The 18166-nt window shown below is 43.0% G+C and overlaps 1 protein-coding gene across 1 annotated transcript in view; it reads right to left on the bottom strand.

Moving 5' to 3' along the window:
* Positions 1–18166, bottom strand: part of CCAR1 (cell division cycle and apoptosis regulator 1) — a 2906903-nt gene that overhangs the window by 2445128 nt on the left and 443609 nt on the right. The window lies entirely within an intron of this gene.

Raw genomic sequence — 18166 nt, 5'->3', positions numbered from 1 at the left:
TTCCATAACCATAAGTCTCAAACAAACTTTGATTTCTGCACGTGTCAAACATACTGGCACAATTCTTTTACCATATTAGAACCAGCAATACTGTCTTCAAAATGAGATATTACTTGGCACATTCAGATGCTCCCTTGCAAAGTTATTTACCAAAATATGAAAAAAAATCAATTTCCATAACCATAAGTCTCAAACAAACTTTGATTTCTGCACAGGTGTCAAACATACTGGCACAATTCTTTTACCATATTAGAACCAGCAATACTGCCTTCAAAATGAGATATTACTTGGCACATTCAGATGCTCCCTTGCAAAGTTATTTACCAAAATATGAACAAAAAATCATAATTTCCATAACAGTTATTTGCCAAGCTCAGAGAAATAAATTTTACATAACACATTTCATAATAGTGTTTTACTTACTATACTGGTCCAGCTTGGTCATGGGTGTTTTCCATTCTTCTCACAATCATGCAGGGCTCTCCTCACTCCATTGTGGAGGTTGGTCAAGAAGAATGCAATGCCCTCCTCAGTTAGGTGAATGCCATCCCTTCTGAACCAGTGAACATCTTCCCTTCCAGTCATACCTTATCTGAAATAAAGCATGGGTGGACACTGACAAGGGTGCACAGCCAGGGCACATGTAAAGAGAAAAAGCAGGGTAAGGACCGCCGCTCCACTAATATGCCAAGGACAGGCATGGGACTCCAGATGTTGGTTATCTGTAGTGTCCCATAGCTGTGCCGGCTGCCCACTCAGACTGCTGATACCACTATGGTCTCATGACCTCCTTCAGTGGCAGCAGTCTGCCTTACCTCTGCCTTTTCTCTTTACATGTGCCCATTCAGCAATGGACCTAAGGGATGAGGGACTGAAGTAACTCACTAATTGCTGTCCTGACCTACGGAAGGGAGGGAGACTGAGGAGAGCTACATCAAGGCAACATGTCAAAAGACCAAGACTGACCCAGGCTGTGTCTTTTTGCATGTTTTTGCAGTACATCACAGTAGCACACCCAAGCCCATGCTTACTGAGGACAGCATCACTATGGGACTGTGCTGTAGAGTCTCCAGGTTCCCAAGTGCGATCCCGGTGGATCACAAGATCCATGCTGGCTGGTATGCCCCTGTGATGCACCCAGCAACACAATATTCAGCGATGGGACAGCGTAAGGTTTTGGCTGCTCCCTTTCCAGTGACTCCCAGAACAGCAGAAGACAGTCTTACCTTATCTGAAATAAAGCATGGGTGGACACTGACAAGGGTGCACAGCCAGGGCACATGTAAAGAGAAAAAGCAGGGTAAGGACCGCCACTCCACTAATATGCCAAGGACAGGCATGGGACTCCAGATGTTGGTTATCTGTAGTGTCCCATAGCTGTGCCGGCTGCCCACTCAGACTGCTGATACCACTATGGTCTCATGACCTCCTTCAGTGGCAGCAGTCTGCCTTACCTCTGCCTTTTCTCTTTACATGTGCCCATTCAGCAATGGACCTAAGGGATGAGGGACTGAAGTAACTCACTAATTGCTGTCCTGACCTACCGGAAGGGAGGGAGACTGAGGAGAGCTACATCAAGGCAACATGTCAAAAGACCAAGACTGACCCAGGCTGTGTCTTTTTGCATGTTTTTGCAATACATCACAGTGGCACACCCAAGCCCATGCTTACCGAGGACAGCATCACTATGGGACTGTGCTGTAGAGTCTCCAGGTTCCCAAGTGCGATCCCGGTGGATCACAAGATCCATGCTGGCTGGGTATGCCCCTGTGATGCACCCAGCAACACAATATTCGGCGATGGGACAGCGTAAGGTTTTTGGCTGCTCCCTTTCCAGTGACTCCCAGAACAGCAGAAGACAGTCTTACCTTATCTGAAATAAAGCATGGGTGGACACTGACAAGGGTGCACAGCCAGGGCACATGTAAAGAGAAAAAGCAGGGTAAGGACCGCCGCTCCACTAATATGCCAAGGACAGGCATGGGACTCCAGATGTTGGTTATCTGTAGTGTCCCATAGCTGTGCCGGCTGCCCACTCAGACTGCTGATACCACTATGGTCTCATGACCTCCTTCAGTGGCAGCAGTCTGCCTTACCTCTGCCTTTTCTCTTTACATGTGCCCATTCAGCAATGGACCTAAGGGATGAGGGACTGAAGTAACTCACTAATTGCTGTCCTGACCTACGGAAGGGAGGGAGACTGAGGAGAGCTACATCAAGGCAACATGTCAAAGACCAAGACTGACCCAGGCTGTGTCTTTTGCATGTTTTTGCAGTACATCACAGTGGCACACCCAAGCCCATGCTTACCGAGGACAGCATCACTATGGGACTGTGCTGTAGAGTCTCCAGGTTCACAAGTGCGATCCCGGTGGATCACAAGATCCATGCTGGCTGGGTATGCCCCCTGTGATGCACCCAGCAACACAATATTCGGCGATGGGACAGCGTAAAGTTTTTGGCTGCTCCCTTTCCAGTGACTCCCAGAACAGCAGAAGACAGTCTTACCTTATCTGAAATAAAGCATGGGTGGACACTGACAAGGGTGCACAGCCAGGGCACATGTAAAGAGAAAAAGCAGGGTAAGGACCGCCGCTCCACTAATATGCCAAGGACAGGCATGGGACTCCAGATGTTGGTTATCTGTAGTGTCCCATAGCTGTGCCGGCTGCCCACTCAGACTGCTGATACCACTATGGTCTCATGACCTCCTTCAGTGGCAGCAGTCTGCCTTACCTCTGCCTTTTCTCTTTACATGTGCCCATTCAGCAATGGACCTAAGGGATGAGGGACTGAAGTAACTCACTAATTGCTGTCCTGACCTACCGGAAGGGAGGGAGACTGACGGGAGAGCTACATCAAGGCAACATGTCAAAAGACCAAGACTGACCCAGGCTGTGTCTTTTTGCATGTTTGCAGTACATCACAGTGGCACACCCAAGCCCATGCTTACCGAGGACAGCATCACTATGGGACTGTGCTGTAGAGTCTCCAGGTTCCCAAGTGCGATCCCGGTGGATCACAAGATCCATGCTGGCTGGGTATGTGTTCGTGCTGAAGGGCTTGGCTGCTAACTGACATGGGGGCACAGAAAGAGCACATGTACACTGAAAAGGCAGGTGAGGCACTCTGCTTTACCTCTGCCTGTTCTATTTACATGTGTCCTTTCTGCAATGGGCAGAAGGGAGGAGCTAATGTAAACCCTGTTGCCCTGACCTACATACACTGACTACACCTGAAGGGAGGGAGACTAAGTGGAGAGCTACATCAAGGCAACATGTCCAAAGGCTTAGACTGACCCAGGCTGTTTTTTTTGCATGTGTCCTTTGCCGGAGGGAACCATTACATCACAGTTGCACACCCAAGGCCCACAGCACTATGGGAGAAATTTATGGCCATGGTACTCCCCAAAGCATTCAACACACAGGTTGACCTTGCAAGTTGGGCACCCCCATGATGGCTCAGCACGTTTACCCTTGCTGGCACAGTTTTTACATCTTGATTTATGCCACTTCACTGGAAAGTGAGAGCCATGCTCAAATCGGCTCACAGCCTCTGGGACAGTAATCTCAGTGCATCTTTTCCTCTTTGTGTAACTGGCAAGTAGATGCAAGCCTAGGTTCCTTCGAACTGTAACTGTGTTGCCGGAATAATACGTCCAGAACGTGATAGTTGCTGATGTCTGATACTTTCACGGAATATAATGAAAGCATTGACAATGGCCACATCCCATAAGAACCAGAACAAGTACAGCCACCATTTGCGGGCCTTTCTGGCACTGGGATACTGTGTCCTCAGCTGATCTGTCTGTCCACCCCATTCATGTAACTGTTGTACATGTTTACAACTGGTGGACATGGCACTGATGTCTTTCTTCCATCACGCTTTCTTCTGTATGTGCTGGAGACTGGCAAGGTTGGGTTACAGTTAGTTGACAGGAGGAATACTGGTTTGCTATCCTTCCATTCAGTAGCTAGCAGTGGTCCACTCTGCAATTGTTTGTAGTAGCCTCGAGCTGCTTTTCCAATGGCCTGTCTGTTGAATGTAAGAGGCCATCCTGACCTATTGGTGCGCATGGTTCCACAACAGTATAGATCATCTTTCAGCAATTGCTGTGCTAGTGGAACAGAGGTAAAGAAGTTATCAAAGTAAATGTGATGCTTCTTGCCAATCAGTCCCCTAGTCAAGTCAACTACAACTCTGTGTGCCAGCCCAACCTCTGTATTCTGCTCCGTTTTCCAGTGTATACCTGGAATTCACGTACATACCCATTGGTTGAGTCTGCCAACACCCACACCTTAATGCCATACCTCTCAGGCTTACCAGGCATAAACTGTCTAAATGTCAGCGTCCACGGAAGCCAACCATGGCTTCATCTACAGCCACCTCACGATGCACATTGTAACGTGTCCTACATGCATGAAGCACTGCATCCAGTATTGGCCGTGCGTGATGTAGCTTGTCATGACCCACAGCACCATGTGGTAGGCTCAGGCTGTTATCATTGCAGTGGAAGTACTGCTGAATTTTTCAAACCTATCTCTGGTCATGTACTCTGCTATTGGGAAGCGACCATATACATGGTGCGTTTCCCAGTACTGCCTCAATTCAGGAACATGTACAATAGACATGTATATTCTGACACCTAAAAATGTGCGTATGTCTCCTGGGCACACAGGACTCCACAGCGTATCAACCTTGCCTGCTGCGGCCTGCCTCTGTGCAGCATAGCGATTTGTTTCATTAGCAATACAGGTGTATAGCTCCTCTGGGAACATCAAATTCAGGAAGTCCATCTCTGTGCTATCTGAGCCCAAGTGATCTATTGGTCCTACTGGCCCCACAAATTCCTCAATGTGTAAAGTTTGAAGATGTTTTTCCCACGTGATTTTACGTGGTGGGCATGCTCGGTACCTGATTGGGTCGCAAGGAACAGTTGGAAATGGGAAAGGCTGAAGGGTTGAGAGATGATGCTCTCTGAATGCCAGTAGCAATTGTACTGCTTGCAGTTGGTAGTGAACTGTTGACACATGTTCCTGCTGAGGCACACCCATATCAGTCTCTGACAAGGAGCTACTTGGACTCCTATCTAGAGGATTATCTCCATCACAATCACCAAACTGTGGACTACTTCCCACATCATGCACAGGCGAAGGCACATCCACACCCTTATCAGCAGTTGCAGTGCCATGCACTGTGGAGGACTGCATAGCTGTGTCATTTAGACCAGGTGCTTTTGTGAACACAGATAAAGGCATGTCATCATCTGCGTCATACTCTGAATGCCCTTGGTGGCCATAGTGTGTGACCAACTTGTGTGTGGGCACCTTCCTTAGTTGTGCAAGTGGCACCTCATCCTCACTGTCTTGGTCACTGACATAATTACTGGTCAGGTCTGCTTTGGCAACTGGTAGTGGTCTTTCAGGAACGGGCGGGTACAGGAGCATCATCCTTATCACAGGCAATGGCCTTTTCACGCAGACGTGCGAGTGGAATGTCATCATCCGAGTCATAATCATCATCCTCGCTCTGGTTGGCATTATGTGGTACATCAAGGTGCATACCATCGTCTGAACCACTGCTACAACCATCACAGTCAGTTTCCTCACCCAACAGGTAAACGCTGCTTGCTTTCTCCTCAACAGATGGCATCTTTGGTGGTGGCTGTGTTGCTTTACACTTGAAATCACACCTGAAAAACACAATGCAATACAACATTCTGATGTAATATACCTGCAGAGGCATGTGAAAATCAATGCACCTATCGTAATATTTCTATATATATACACACAAATGTTTGGGGTGGTTGCAAATGAAATAAGATAAATGCATGTTGTTTTGAGTACTACCTAAGACTGCATCACTGATGTACATTTATCTCCCTTCTGCTTCCTATGTCTCCCTCTCACAATACTTCTTTCTCCAAGAACAAACAAAAGGGGAGAAATACAGTCAAATCAAATACATTTATAGTGAAGCAACTGGCCTGATAAAATTACAGTAACCCGCAAAGAATAAACCCACTATCTGCCCATCTTCATCCATGCATTCAAGACTAGGGCTTTGTTGCAAAATTAAATCCTTCATGCAGCACAGAGTAGACTCATGCCCAGTATAAATACATAATTTTCAATCATGACATGAAGCAATCGGTCTAAGTAGTACAGTTAATCATGAACTTACCAACACCCTAGGCCAAAGGTTCCTGGAATTCATAAATTCAAATGCAATGGAACAGCTAGTCACCTCTACAACAAAGGTGAGATATTGTACTAGACCTGATAATCACAAACATGGGGACAAAGTGCTCCACACTGGAAGTATACCCCTCACTAGTGAGATCTGACCACAACTAATCACCCGGGATATACAGATCCCTGGATATACAGATCCCACCTCTACCCAGAACACAAGACTAGTGAAAAACTTCTCAAAAGCCGACTTCACACTTCTTATAACTGAGATGGTATCCTTTAATCCGACTGTGCCAGTGGAAACCACATCCCACAATGCAGAATACTTCACAAATGCTTTCTACGTACATCTCCAAGAATGCATGGATCATGCAATCCCAAATAAAACCAAGACCCTCTCCACCAAGGAAGGCGTCCTGACTGGTGGACCCCAGCCATAAACAAATTGTACAACAAAAGGAAACTACTGCATGACAGAGCAAAATCCCATAAAGAGAAGGCATCTCTGATCAGCAGTAGTAGAAAGCTATGTTCTCTCTTAAAAAACATATTTAACCTTTGCCTTACTACAGGATATGTACCTTAACACTGACGTACAGCAGCAGTAGTCCCACTCCACAAAGGAGGCACCTCTACAGACCCTGATAACTACCTCCCCATAACCTTAACCAGCCTGGTCTGCAAAGCTATGGAAAGAATCATTATGGAACTCACAGACATTGAGGACTTAGACACTTGATCCCACCCAGTTCAGCTTTGTAAAGGGCAGATCCTGCCTTTTGAACCTGGTTGACTTTTTCGAAACAGTCACTAGAGCCATTGAAGAGGCCAAAGCAGTCCATACAGCATACCTAGACTTGGCTAAAGCTTTCGTCACAATACCCCACTCGGGGCATCATAGACAAGTTCAACAGCGTAAATCCAGGATTTCCTGGGCACTTCTGTGTGCACACATCTATACAGTTACTATAACATGATTACTCAAGCCGTAGTAGCATGGCACAAAGCATTAACAATTACTTAAAAAGTTGCACTGTAAACATCAAAACCATGTCACAGTATCTAGTACATGTCAAATCCATGCCAGTTGAGCTTCCTCTGTAATAGTCCAGATGCCATTTAGTAACATTTCCTGGTTCCAACAGGAAAAATTCATAAACAAACACCTTACGTGCAGGTGGGAAATTGCATCAGATTATAAATTGCATCAGATTCTCTGTTGAGTAGCCATTCATTATATTCCGGGTGCAGGTGTAATAAGACATAGCAATTACCAAGTGATGTTACAAAGTACTGGATGTCCCTACAAAATGAAAAGACAACACGATCACTGTCAAGGAGGCTGGCAAGAGACCTACAACAACAGTGAAGGAGCTGCATGAATTTCCGAAAAAGTACTGGTTGTGTACTACTTGTGACACCAATATCCCATATTCACCATATGTCTGGACTCTAGGGTAGGTAGGGTTGGACAGAAGCCTTTTCTAACAGAAAAACATCCAGGACAGGCTACAATTCGTGAAACAAGATATCAAGTCTCCCAGAAGCATGTGGGAAAGTGTTGTGGTCTGGTGAGAGCAGGTTTTAATTTTGTGGGCACATTCAAGAAGTTACGTTTGGCACACAAAAACACTTTCTCATCACCAAAAGAACAACATTCTCACGGTGAAGCATGGTCATGGCAGTATCATGCTATACGGTTGCTTTTCGCTGGAATTGGGGGTTTAGTCAAGGTGGAGCGAATTATGAATAGTTCCACATACCAGTCTCTGCAAAGAAAACTGATCTCAAATTGCAACTGTAGTAGTAAAGTACTAAATAAGTGTAGTAAAGAAAAGGCACTGGTGTAGAGTCATGACTTATACCATTATGGGAAGATTCCAAAAGCAAAAAAATAATGCTTTCATTCTACACACGTCTGGTTGGACTGCATCTCGCCGTGCAGTTCTTGAGACAACATAAAGAAAGAGATATCAGGTACCTTGAAGGAATGCAGAAGAAAGCTACCAGAAAGTGCTGTAGAACGGAAGGTAAGGGATATGGTCAAAGACTATAGGAACTACACATCTTCTCATGTGAGACACAAAAAGGTAGGGCTGGAAGACTTGATACAAGTGCACAGAATCATGCTGGAAAGTGAAAAGTTCCCTGACAGGACACAAACTCCCCTACAGCAGCTTACAGAGACTAAATACTGTAGATAGCCACTTCAGCTTTATGCAAGCAAGCTATATGAAAGAACTAATCCAACAAAATCATTCCGAGTGTAAACTTTGCTGTTGGCATTTCATGCATTAATCTGGTTGTGCCAGAAAATGGTGTACTGCTGGGTCACCCATCCACCCAGTGAATAAAGAAAAATAGCATGCATTTACTTTACTTCAGCAACAAGCTACTACCCACCAGGCAAAAAAAAAAAAAAAAACATGGCAACAATTGAACACCTCAATGTCTAACAGCCTTGAAAACTTAAAAAATAACAGTGAACAGGTGGCAAAATGACTCTGTCTTGAAACCTCGCTATCCACCAACAATGCAGCCTCACACACAAACTACTTAGCTATATATATCCCCAGCTACTTTACACCCTACTTAGCTCACCAAACAGATCTCACTCAAAGGGAGGTATATATTAATGATAAATAAAAGAGAAAGACTATAATAAATAACGCAACAGAATGACTTCATAGTTCAAAAGCAAAGGAAATAATTTACCACCGCAGTGCAGAATAGTCTGAAATAAATGCAACACATGAGTTTGGATATTGTCATTGCCTAAAAATTATGATTTTCTCTCAAATGAGAGGATGCAAGGCAATCAATAATAATATATACTCAAATTATTCATAAAGTACATCACAAATCCTCTTATACCAGCCACTTTCTCAAGAAAAACAGCAATTGAAGATGTAATGTCTACAATTTTCCTCCTAGACTGCTGATATTTCTTGAAATTTTATACATGACATATGAAAGTAGTGTGGAGGGGGTGGGGGTGTTTTGCAATCACTGCAAGTGGAGAAAGAGCCAAATGTTAGTCATGCATTCATCAATGTGATAACGACTTCTGCTTATGTGAATAACAGTGACAGCTGACAGTTTTACCTGAAAAGTGGCAATGACTCAACACTATATTGTAACTGCACTGTGCTAATGACTTGCAAAGTTATGCATGGTGCACTGTGCTAATGACTTGCAAAGTTATGCATGCCCAGACACAGGTGATAATTGCTGACATTCATTACATTACCTTCTGCAGGTGTTATGCAACAGTCACAATCTTTTATAAGGCCATAGTCAGTCAAATAGTACAACACTTACATATTGCTATATTGCTATATATTATCTGTTATAAGGCCATAGTCAGTCAAATAGTACAACACTTACATATTGCTGTGCCCCCTCCCACCAACATTCCACGCGACTGACAAAGCCAGGAGAAATGCATAAAAATATGGCAGCTCCATGCTGTCAGTAGTCAGTCTGTAAAGACATTTATCTCACTCAGGCAACTACGCACTATAATCATATTAATAATAAGACACGCAGAAATGTCAAACTATATAGCTTGTCTTCTGCCATTCACTTACACAGCAAAAACAGTATAAAAGTTATTATTGAGCCCATACCAGAAACTAAGCCAAGTATTGAAGTCAATCATATAATGTCATGACTTGCTTGCAGTCATTGTTACAAACAGTAACACCATGAATCTTGTGTGATTTTAGCTAGTTTTCCAATTAGAAAAAATATACTATGCTTCTAGCAACATCAGCATCATCTAGCAGCATCAGAGATGCTTCAAATGGTAACTATGGTGATGAATGATTTGGCTTCTGAACAAGCTAAACAAGATAGTCTCCTCTCTTCTCATCTTCCTATTTGCTCTAGCAAACTGTATTCATACTGTACTCAGTGTAATATTATCAATCTTTTTATTGTTTTGGCCTACGCTATAAACTGTTCTCAAATTTTGGAAATTGTAATCTACTGTTAGTTTACCTATGCACTGTATGCTGTGCCCAAATGTTTTGACTTGTACTAGGTTTGTGTGACCCTACTTTCATATTTTGTAAATATCATAATTATTTGTATTAGGATACGTGCCTAAGGAGTGGCGTACGGCAACTGTGGTCCCACTTCACAAAGGAGGTGCCTCCACCGACCCGGGAAATTACCGTCCCATCAGCTTGACAAGCTTGATCTGCAAAGCTATGGAGAGGATCATAATGGAACTCAAATAAAGACATAGGAGACTTGCAGACTTTGGATCCGACCCAGTTTGGCTTTGTCAAGGGCAGATCATGCCTTTTAAACCTGGTGGACTTTTTCGAAACAGTCACCAAGACCATTGATGAGGGAAAGGCAGTCCACACAGCCTACCTCGACCTGGCAAAGGCTTTCGACACAATACCCCACTCAGGTATCATTGAAAAAATTATCAGCTTAAATGTAAACCCATACGTCACAAGATGGGTTGCAAATTGGCTAAGTGACAGAACCCACAGGGTCAGAGTTGCTGGCGCCATGTCAGACTCAAAGCCTGTCACAAGTGGTGTCCCACAGGGCTCAGTCCTGGGCCCTCTCCTGTTCGGCATCTACTTTTCAGAAGTACAAGCAAACACAGGGGTGGTGAAAGCCACAAAACTCTGGCTAGGCTTATAAATGCCCCTGGGCAGATAGCCTAGTATGAACCTATGAAAATGTCAATAAAAGTTTTTTTTTTTTGTTTGTACGTCAGTCCCTGGACAATCACGTGTGTAGGTATCATCACCTACAATAAACTAAAATACCTGCAATACATTCAAATTGAGCATAATGAAAACTGAGCTGGATATAGTCTTTGTAAAAAATCAGTCCCAAAAAATATTATAGCTATTAAGTATCTCCATTTTTACAGAGCAAGCCTTTTCAAATTTAAAGTTTGCTGTCTCAATATGCAACATACATAACTGGAATTAATTTCATGAAACATCCCCTTCTACATGATTAAACCAATCTTGTTTATACACTTTAAAATAAAGGTAATATTTCATTAGGATCCACTTGAAACCCTGATCTTGCACATACTAACAAATTGGCAAACATATTTCCTTCCTTTACCCACCACACAAGGCACCACAACTACATCCTTTCCAGTAAGGAAGGAAAAATCTTTTATAACTCCATATTTAGTGAAGTAACCACAATGACCAGTATCACCATGCTCAAAAACACCACCTCAGTGAATTCAGTCAAATCCAATTGCAGCAGAAGGAAAACAAAGAGGGTGGGGGACAAACCTTAAAGCTGTACTATTTTGTCTAGAACAAGGTGTCCACCTCTTTTGGCATAGAGGATGCAAAAAAAACAACTTGGCAAGGCTTCAAGAGCCACATTACCACAGCATGCATCTGCTTTGCATTGGTCCCCATCGACCATCCCTCAGACTATCAAGGCTGAAACTGCTAGTCCAGTGAAAGCATATACAAAGCCTGACACTGCATGGAGTTCTCTGTACTACAAATACAGCGATTCAAAGTAAGTAGAAGTGGTGTCAGAGCAGAGTCCCAATCTTGGCTTTACTCATATTGCAAAAAGTGCTTTTCTGAAAGTATTTACAAGTTTCAAAACAGTGAAATTGAACTTTACAAACTCACACTTTCTAGAACTGCTGTAATGTAACAGTTATAGCAAGAAGCTTCTTTGTATGCCTACCTCAGAGTCAAGCAGTGCAGCACCTCAGTAAAAACAGACGACCAACCACTTCAATGAGCACACCCCTACAATTTGACACAGCACTCAAAAAAGAAAACTGACTACACTTTCTCTGCACACCTCTGATACTGGACTGTGAAAGAAACAACCACAGTTATAAATTCCAGCTTGCTTGACATAAAAGCACACAAACAATGCCAGGCCAGATCGATGGCTGAATAACTGTGAGCAAATTACAGCAGAATTCATGTGCAATTCTGATCAAATGAAAATGTATACAATAATGGCTAAAGCTGTGTATATCAACAGAGATATTGGTTATATTACAGTGTACTGCCTCGCAGGATGTAGTAGCAAACTCCGCCCATGATCGCCCTAACTTCTGCCCATAACTTGTCAATGCAAAACAAGAGAATAATCATCATTGTTGTACCACACAAATACGGTTTGTCTTTACATACAAATATTGTCTGACAACGTTGTTGCTAGTACCAACGACATGAAACTCTTAACTTGCAACATTTACTGTACATATTGTGCGAATTTCTAAACAAATAAAATCTGGTTTTATCGGACTACAATCTTCAACTACTTGCAATACCACAACTTATTTCTGGTATGAAAATTGCAGCTGATCTCAAAAAAAATTTGCCACCCTCAATCTATAAACTATGAAGGCAAAATTAGAATACAAATGAGACACACAATGTTACACTGACTTATACAGCACACACAGATCATGGCAGTGAACAGTGCATTTTCTATACTATCCTGTATAATCACACAGTCCAAGTCAATCTGACAGTGCAGCATGGTTACACATTCCATAAGTCAGTACAGCACTATGGTACCAACACATGCATACAAACAGATAATTAGCAAGGGGTTTCAGACACCACAGTAAACAGAAATTAGCTAAAGGATATTTTACAAACACAAGTATAACATTTTCACAGGTAACCACATAAATGCATAAGCACGTAGCATTTACAAAAGGACATTCAAATCCAGCACATTAATCCACCGATCCTTAGCGGCTCCGTCAGTTAGTAACGCTAATTGCCAACACCATTCAGCCTTCGAGATACACCGATCCTTAGCGGCTCCAAATCCATCTATATGCTCCTGGGTTATTCACCTTGTTATTTCCTTATAGGAAAGCATGGCTACACTTGAAAAAGGCCTCCTAGGGCCATTTACCCAGTAATAATCTGAGCCTATTAATTTATAAACCTATGGGAACATTTCCTTGAAAAGTGATTAAAGTATTTTATTTTATTTTATTTTACATTTGTTGACGGCTAGTCCAGCTGGATATATGTCCATTTTCAGTAGAGGCCGGGAGAAAAGCTCAAGACAGATACAAACAGCCAATAAGTAATTGTTACATAAAAAAAACAATACGTAGATATAGAAGATACTATATACATTTAACAGTAAAATAACACAAAACCATATACAAAGTTTAGAGCAAGATAATACAAGTATACTAGTGCCTAAAAAATAGTATCCAGGTTCTTACTAGATACTTATCATTGAACTAAAGAAGATTAAATTAGTGGAGAGAACACTATGCCAACTACATACAACACATCAATACCACCTATGATGAAGCTGTATCGTAGAGTAAGCTTGATTCCAGTTAGAAAGTCATCTAACCTACCCAGTCCTGCAGTTAGTGATCAGCATCTGCTCTCTCCTGTTCCTTCTCTTGACAGGCTAACCATTCTACTACAAAAAGTGAAAATGGCTCCCTGTGTTCCCTTTCTTTCTTAGTTCACCAAATGCTACGTACTGACTTCAATAACTTTGCCAATTAACATAATTACACCCAACTTGTGCAGTTTTAAGTAGTTTACTGGTAATGCATGCACAGATGTCTGCAAATTATTTCTCAGTCAATATCACCAACATTTCCTAAATCTTACTCTCTTATTTTGCAACAGAATACTACTAGGCAGGCAGTTTATAATAGTTCCTACTTAAGTGCTTTCTTTCGAAGAAATGGTTAGCATCCCCAGCCAAACCTGTCAGGATTATACAAATAATTCTAAAGATTCGGATATGCATTGTCGCTCCATGCAGAACCTCTGTGAGATCTGAGAAAGCGTCTCTCTCAATTAATCCTAGTTTTAAATTCTACAGCTAATCCAGTCCAGTGAATCCAACACCTAGCTAAGTGCACTTGCATCAAAGTGAACGACGTGCCTCTGCCAACACCTTCAATGTCTCAGGGTCACCTGCCCATTATAGACTGGTCCTGCATACCCCGTCCAGCTCTACATACATTTTCACACTTTATAACACTAACATTTGTGCAGTTATGAAACAGTATAAAAATAAACGATCCCACTTGTCAAAAGCACACCTGCTGAGGGGTTACATCCACTGCAGCTCATAACACATCGTTTACTAGTACAGTCCCAAACTTCAGCACTTACCTTTCTTTGCAAAGGCACATCTATACCAGCAAAGCGAGCCCTCAAGCCCAGGGGTGGGCATGATTCCCTATTGGTAATGACTGCTTAGCAAGAGGGCTGGTGTCACCGGACTTAATGGAAAAGAACCCAAACTTGTCCTTGTTTCCGGTACTGGGTACGGTGCCCCAGCTCGACATGAGCTGGACTGAAGACACCACCGTCTGCGACATGGCGTTCAGCGACTTCCAGATGAGCATTAACCGCTGCGTCGTCACCAAGGCCGTCCGTCCAGGGATACTGCTGAGAAAGAAAGTGCACCCTGCCGTCTCGCGAGTCCTGGCATCTCCGTTCTGCGAGCCGCTGCTGTGAGGTGTTCGACCGCCACTGCTAATTGTATATACAGTAACATATACAGTAACAAGACAAATGCTTCCTTTGACTTTTTTTTTTCAGCAGTGAGATTTTACAGAATTATGATGCTATGGCCTAGGCAACCATACTTTTGCTTTTCCTGAACGATCCTATAACTTGTACCAAACCTTGAAAATAAAGTAAGCAAATGCTAAATAACAGACCAAGAAATGTACAAAAGGTACAACCAATAAATAGATAAATGTACCAGGATTCCACACGCTAAATATAAAGTTTAATAACTTTAAGCTGATATTAACAATACAGTTTTGTCGGTTCAGATTACTGGTACATTTATCTATTTAATGATTTGCTAAATGGTGTAATCCTGTACACTATTACTGAAGATAACCAAAAGCGGACATACATTGCTGAGTTGTTGCGCCTACTACATTCTAGCACCTTGATAATCTTTTCTGCAGCACAGCAATAGAGTTAGGCATAAAGTTGTTTTACAAGACTATATTCAATTTTAGGCAACTAAAAAAAAAAAAAAACGGATCCCACTCATCGCCCATTCCGCTCAACCTTAGCAATTAATTGTTTTACAAGACTATATTCAATTTTAGGCAACTTATTAAACTTAAAAAAACAACACAAGTTTAAAAGGGACGTGGCGTGCCCATGCCTAAATCTGCCACTGGGTATTACAGGAAAAAACAAGTACAGGAAAAACAAGGACAGTACCTCACCAATTGGGTGAGGAGCGGCAGGAAGAGAAGGTAGTTGCTCTGCTTAGCTGACCGGGAACTCGAACTGCAGTGGCTGAGCAGGAACTCCTCGTAATGCGGTCCGTGAATTCCTTGACTGTAAAATAGAGGATCCAGTAGCAGGTAAAATCTCCAGTTCTTCGCAAAAGAAGGAATTACCTGCTGCTGGACCCACTATTTATTAGGAGAGAACAAAGAAGCTTGGGTATGGGGTGGAGGTGTTATGCAAGTGGTGGCTCGAATGCAAGAATCCGATTGGCTGCCACCACTTGCTTAGCAAGAACTTTTGGAAACGCTTTTTCTGCAAAAACTTCAATGTGACCTTAATGTTAAAACACACTGAATCGTAACTAGATATGATAAATTACATATTTAGTTACGATTTTCAGAGTGTTTTACATTAAGTTGCACTAAAAATTAGCAGTACACTTGTGGAAGCACTCGGGGGGAATGGCTAGAAAACTGTATCTTCTCATGGCGCGCTCGGCCTTAAAGGCACAGGCGCCATGAAAAGGCACTCGGGGTGAATGAGTTAAGCATAGTAAAAAAATAAGCGGTATAGTAAAAGAAAAACAGGGGGTTGGAGGGAGGGTAACCAGTACTACAACAGTGAACACACTCGAACATCTACATTTAAGGTAAGTGTACACAACTGTACTATGTTCATCGTGTTTCACTGTTGCAGTCATTACATTTGGATAGATTCCCAAAGCTAAGGTTGGGAGGATGGATTTATACAGCATTAGGAATTGCTATAAGGTCCTGCAAAACAGCAGTGGGAAAGCCAGCTCTGGATTTAGAGAAAATTGGTAATTGATAATGCTTGGTGAAAGTATGCATTGATCTCCAGGTAGCAGCTTCTAGAATATCCCTGGTAGGAACAATTCTGAGAAAGGCTGATGAAGTAGATGCAGCCCTGGTGGAATGACATCTGATCCCCTGGGGGATAGGTTTTCCATGGTGCTTATAACAGAAATTAATACAATGGCTTATACATTTAGAAAAAGTGATTGCTAAAAGGATGGCTGTTTTGCAAAAAAGAAATTTTAAGTCTGCAGTTGCAGTTGGCTCAAAAAGAGGGAGAGAGTGAGTTTCTCCAATACAAAGTTAAGGTCCCAAGCAGGGGTTGGAGCTCTCCTTGGCGGTCTCAAGTTTTTGGCCCCTCTCAGACACTGCTTCAGAAGAGGATGAGAGAAGAGGGGGGGGTCTGTGTTGTAATGAGCTGAAATGGCTGAGGCATGGATTTTTATGGAAGAAAAAGACAGGCCCTTGTGAAGCATCTCAGTTAAGTATTGCAAAATCTGAGGTAAATTGGGCACTGCTGTGCTCACTCCTCGAGATTGTTTCCAGGCACAGAATCTTTTCCATTTGCCAGCTTAAGATTTCCTAGTACTAGGTCTTCTCGCCTCCAAAATGACATCCATCACAGGTTTGTTGAGGGATGCTAAGGGGGAATTTAAGTGATTAGCCAAGCTGCAAGATTCAATGTTTGGAGCTGAGGGTGCAGAATTTGGTTCTCCTGCTGAGACAGTAAGGAAGGTGTCTGAGGCAGGTGCCACGGAGAAATGTGTGACACACTACGCAGGAGAGGGTACCAGTGTTGGCGAGGCCAGTCTGGAGCAATCAAAATCATTTTTGGTTTGTCCTGTTTGACTTAGTAGAATTTTGGAGAGCAAAGGCAGAGGGGGAAAGGCATAGATTGATAGGTTTTTCTAGTTGAAGGAGAGAGCATCCACTTACCAGGCTTTTTTGTGTTGAGTTCTTGTGCAAAATTTATCCAACTGGTAGTTCTGGGGTGAGGCAAAAAGATCTATGTCTGGGCTCCCCCATTTGCGTGTCAACATGTTAAAAAATCCGTGGTTCCAGTTTCCATTAGTGAGGGTCCGTGAGATTTCTGCTTAGTTCATCTGCCAGAACATTCTGCTTTCCTGGCAGGAATTGAGCTTGTAGTTGAACTTGGTAGCTCAAGGCCGTGTTCCACAATGCCATGGCTAGTCTGCAGAGGGGGTAGGAATGTGCACCCCCCTGCTTGTTTATGTACCACATAACCGCGGTGTTGTCCGTCTTTATCAGTTATTGTCCTGGCTGAAGGGAGTCCTTGAAGGCTGTCATGGCATTCTGTACAGCTAGCATTTCTTTTTGATTGATATGAAGGTGCATTTGATTTGGGCTCCATTTGCCCTGAATGCATTTCCCTGCCAGATGAGCCCCCCATGCATAGACTGATGTGTCTATAGTTAGGATTTGGGCGGGAGGGGGTGGTGTGAATGGCAGTCCCTTGTATTGGTGGCAGGCCTGTGACCACCATAGGAACTCTAGGCGCAGGCAAGATATGACAGGAATCAATGTTTCCAGGCTGTGACAATGTTGACTCCATAACGTTTTTACGTACCACTGAAGTTTCCTCTTATGCAGTCTTGCATACGGAATTAGAAGAATGCAGGAGGCCATGAACCCCAAGGCTTGCAGTACTTGCCTTGCAGATAGCAGGGTTTTTGTGGCCACCTATTTGAAGTAAGTGACAGAATGAATTTGCTTTTCTGGCGTAAGGAAAGCCATCTGGGCAGTTGTATTCAAGCTTGCACCCAGGAATGTAATCTTTTGAGAGGGTACCAGTTGAGATTTCTTTTCGTTTATGGAAATGCCAGATGATTTAGGGGAATGGCCTGGTTTTCTGCCTGAATTAGACAATCGTCCAGGTATGGATATATTTGAATATTTCTTTGCCTGCAAA

This window comes from Protopterus annectens, chromosome 14.part0 (assembly GCF_019279795.1).
Source record: "Protopterus annectens isolate FY-2018-M chromosome 14.part0, PAN1.0, whole genome shotgun sequence".
Taxonomy (NCBI): Eukaryota; Metazoa; Chordata; order Ceratodontiformes; family Protopteridae; genus Protopterus; species Protopterus annectens.
This window is presented reverse-complemented; position numbering and strand designations above follow the sequence as displayed.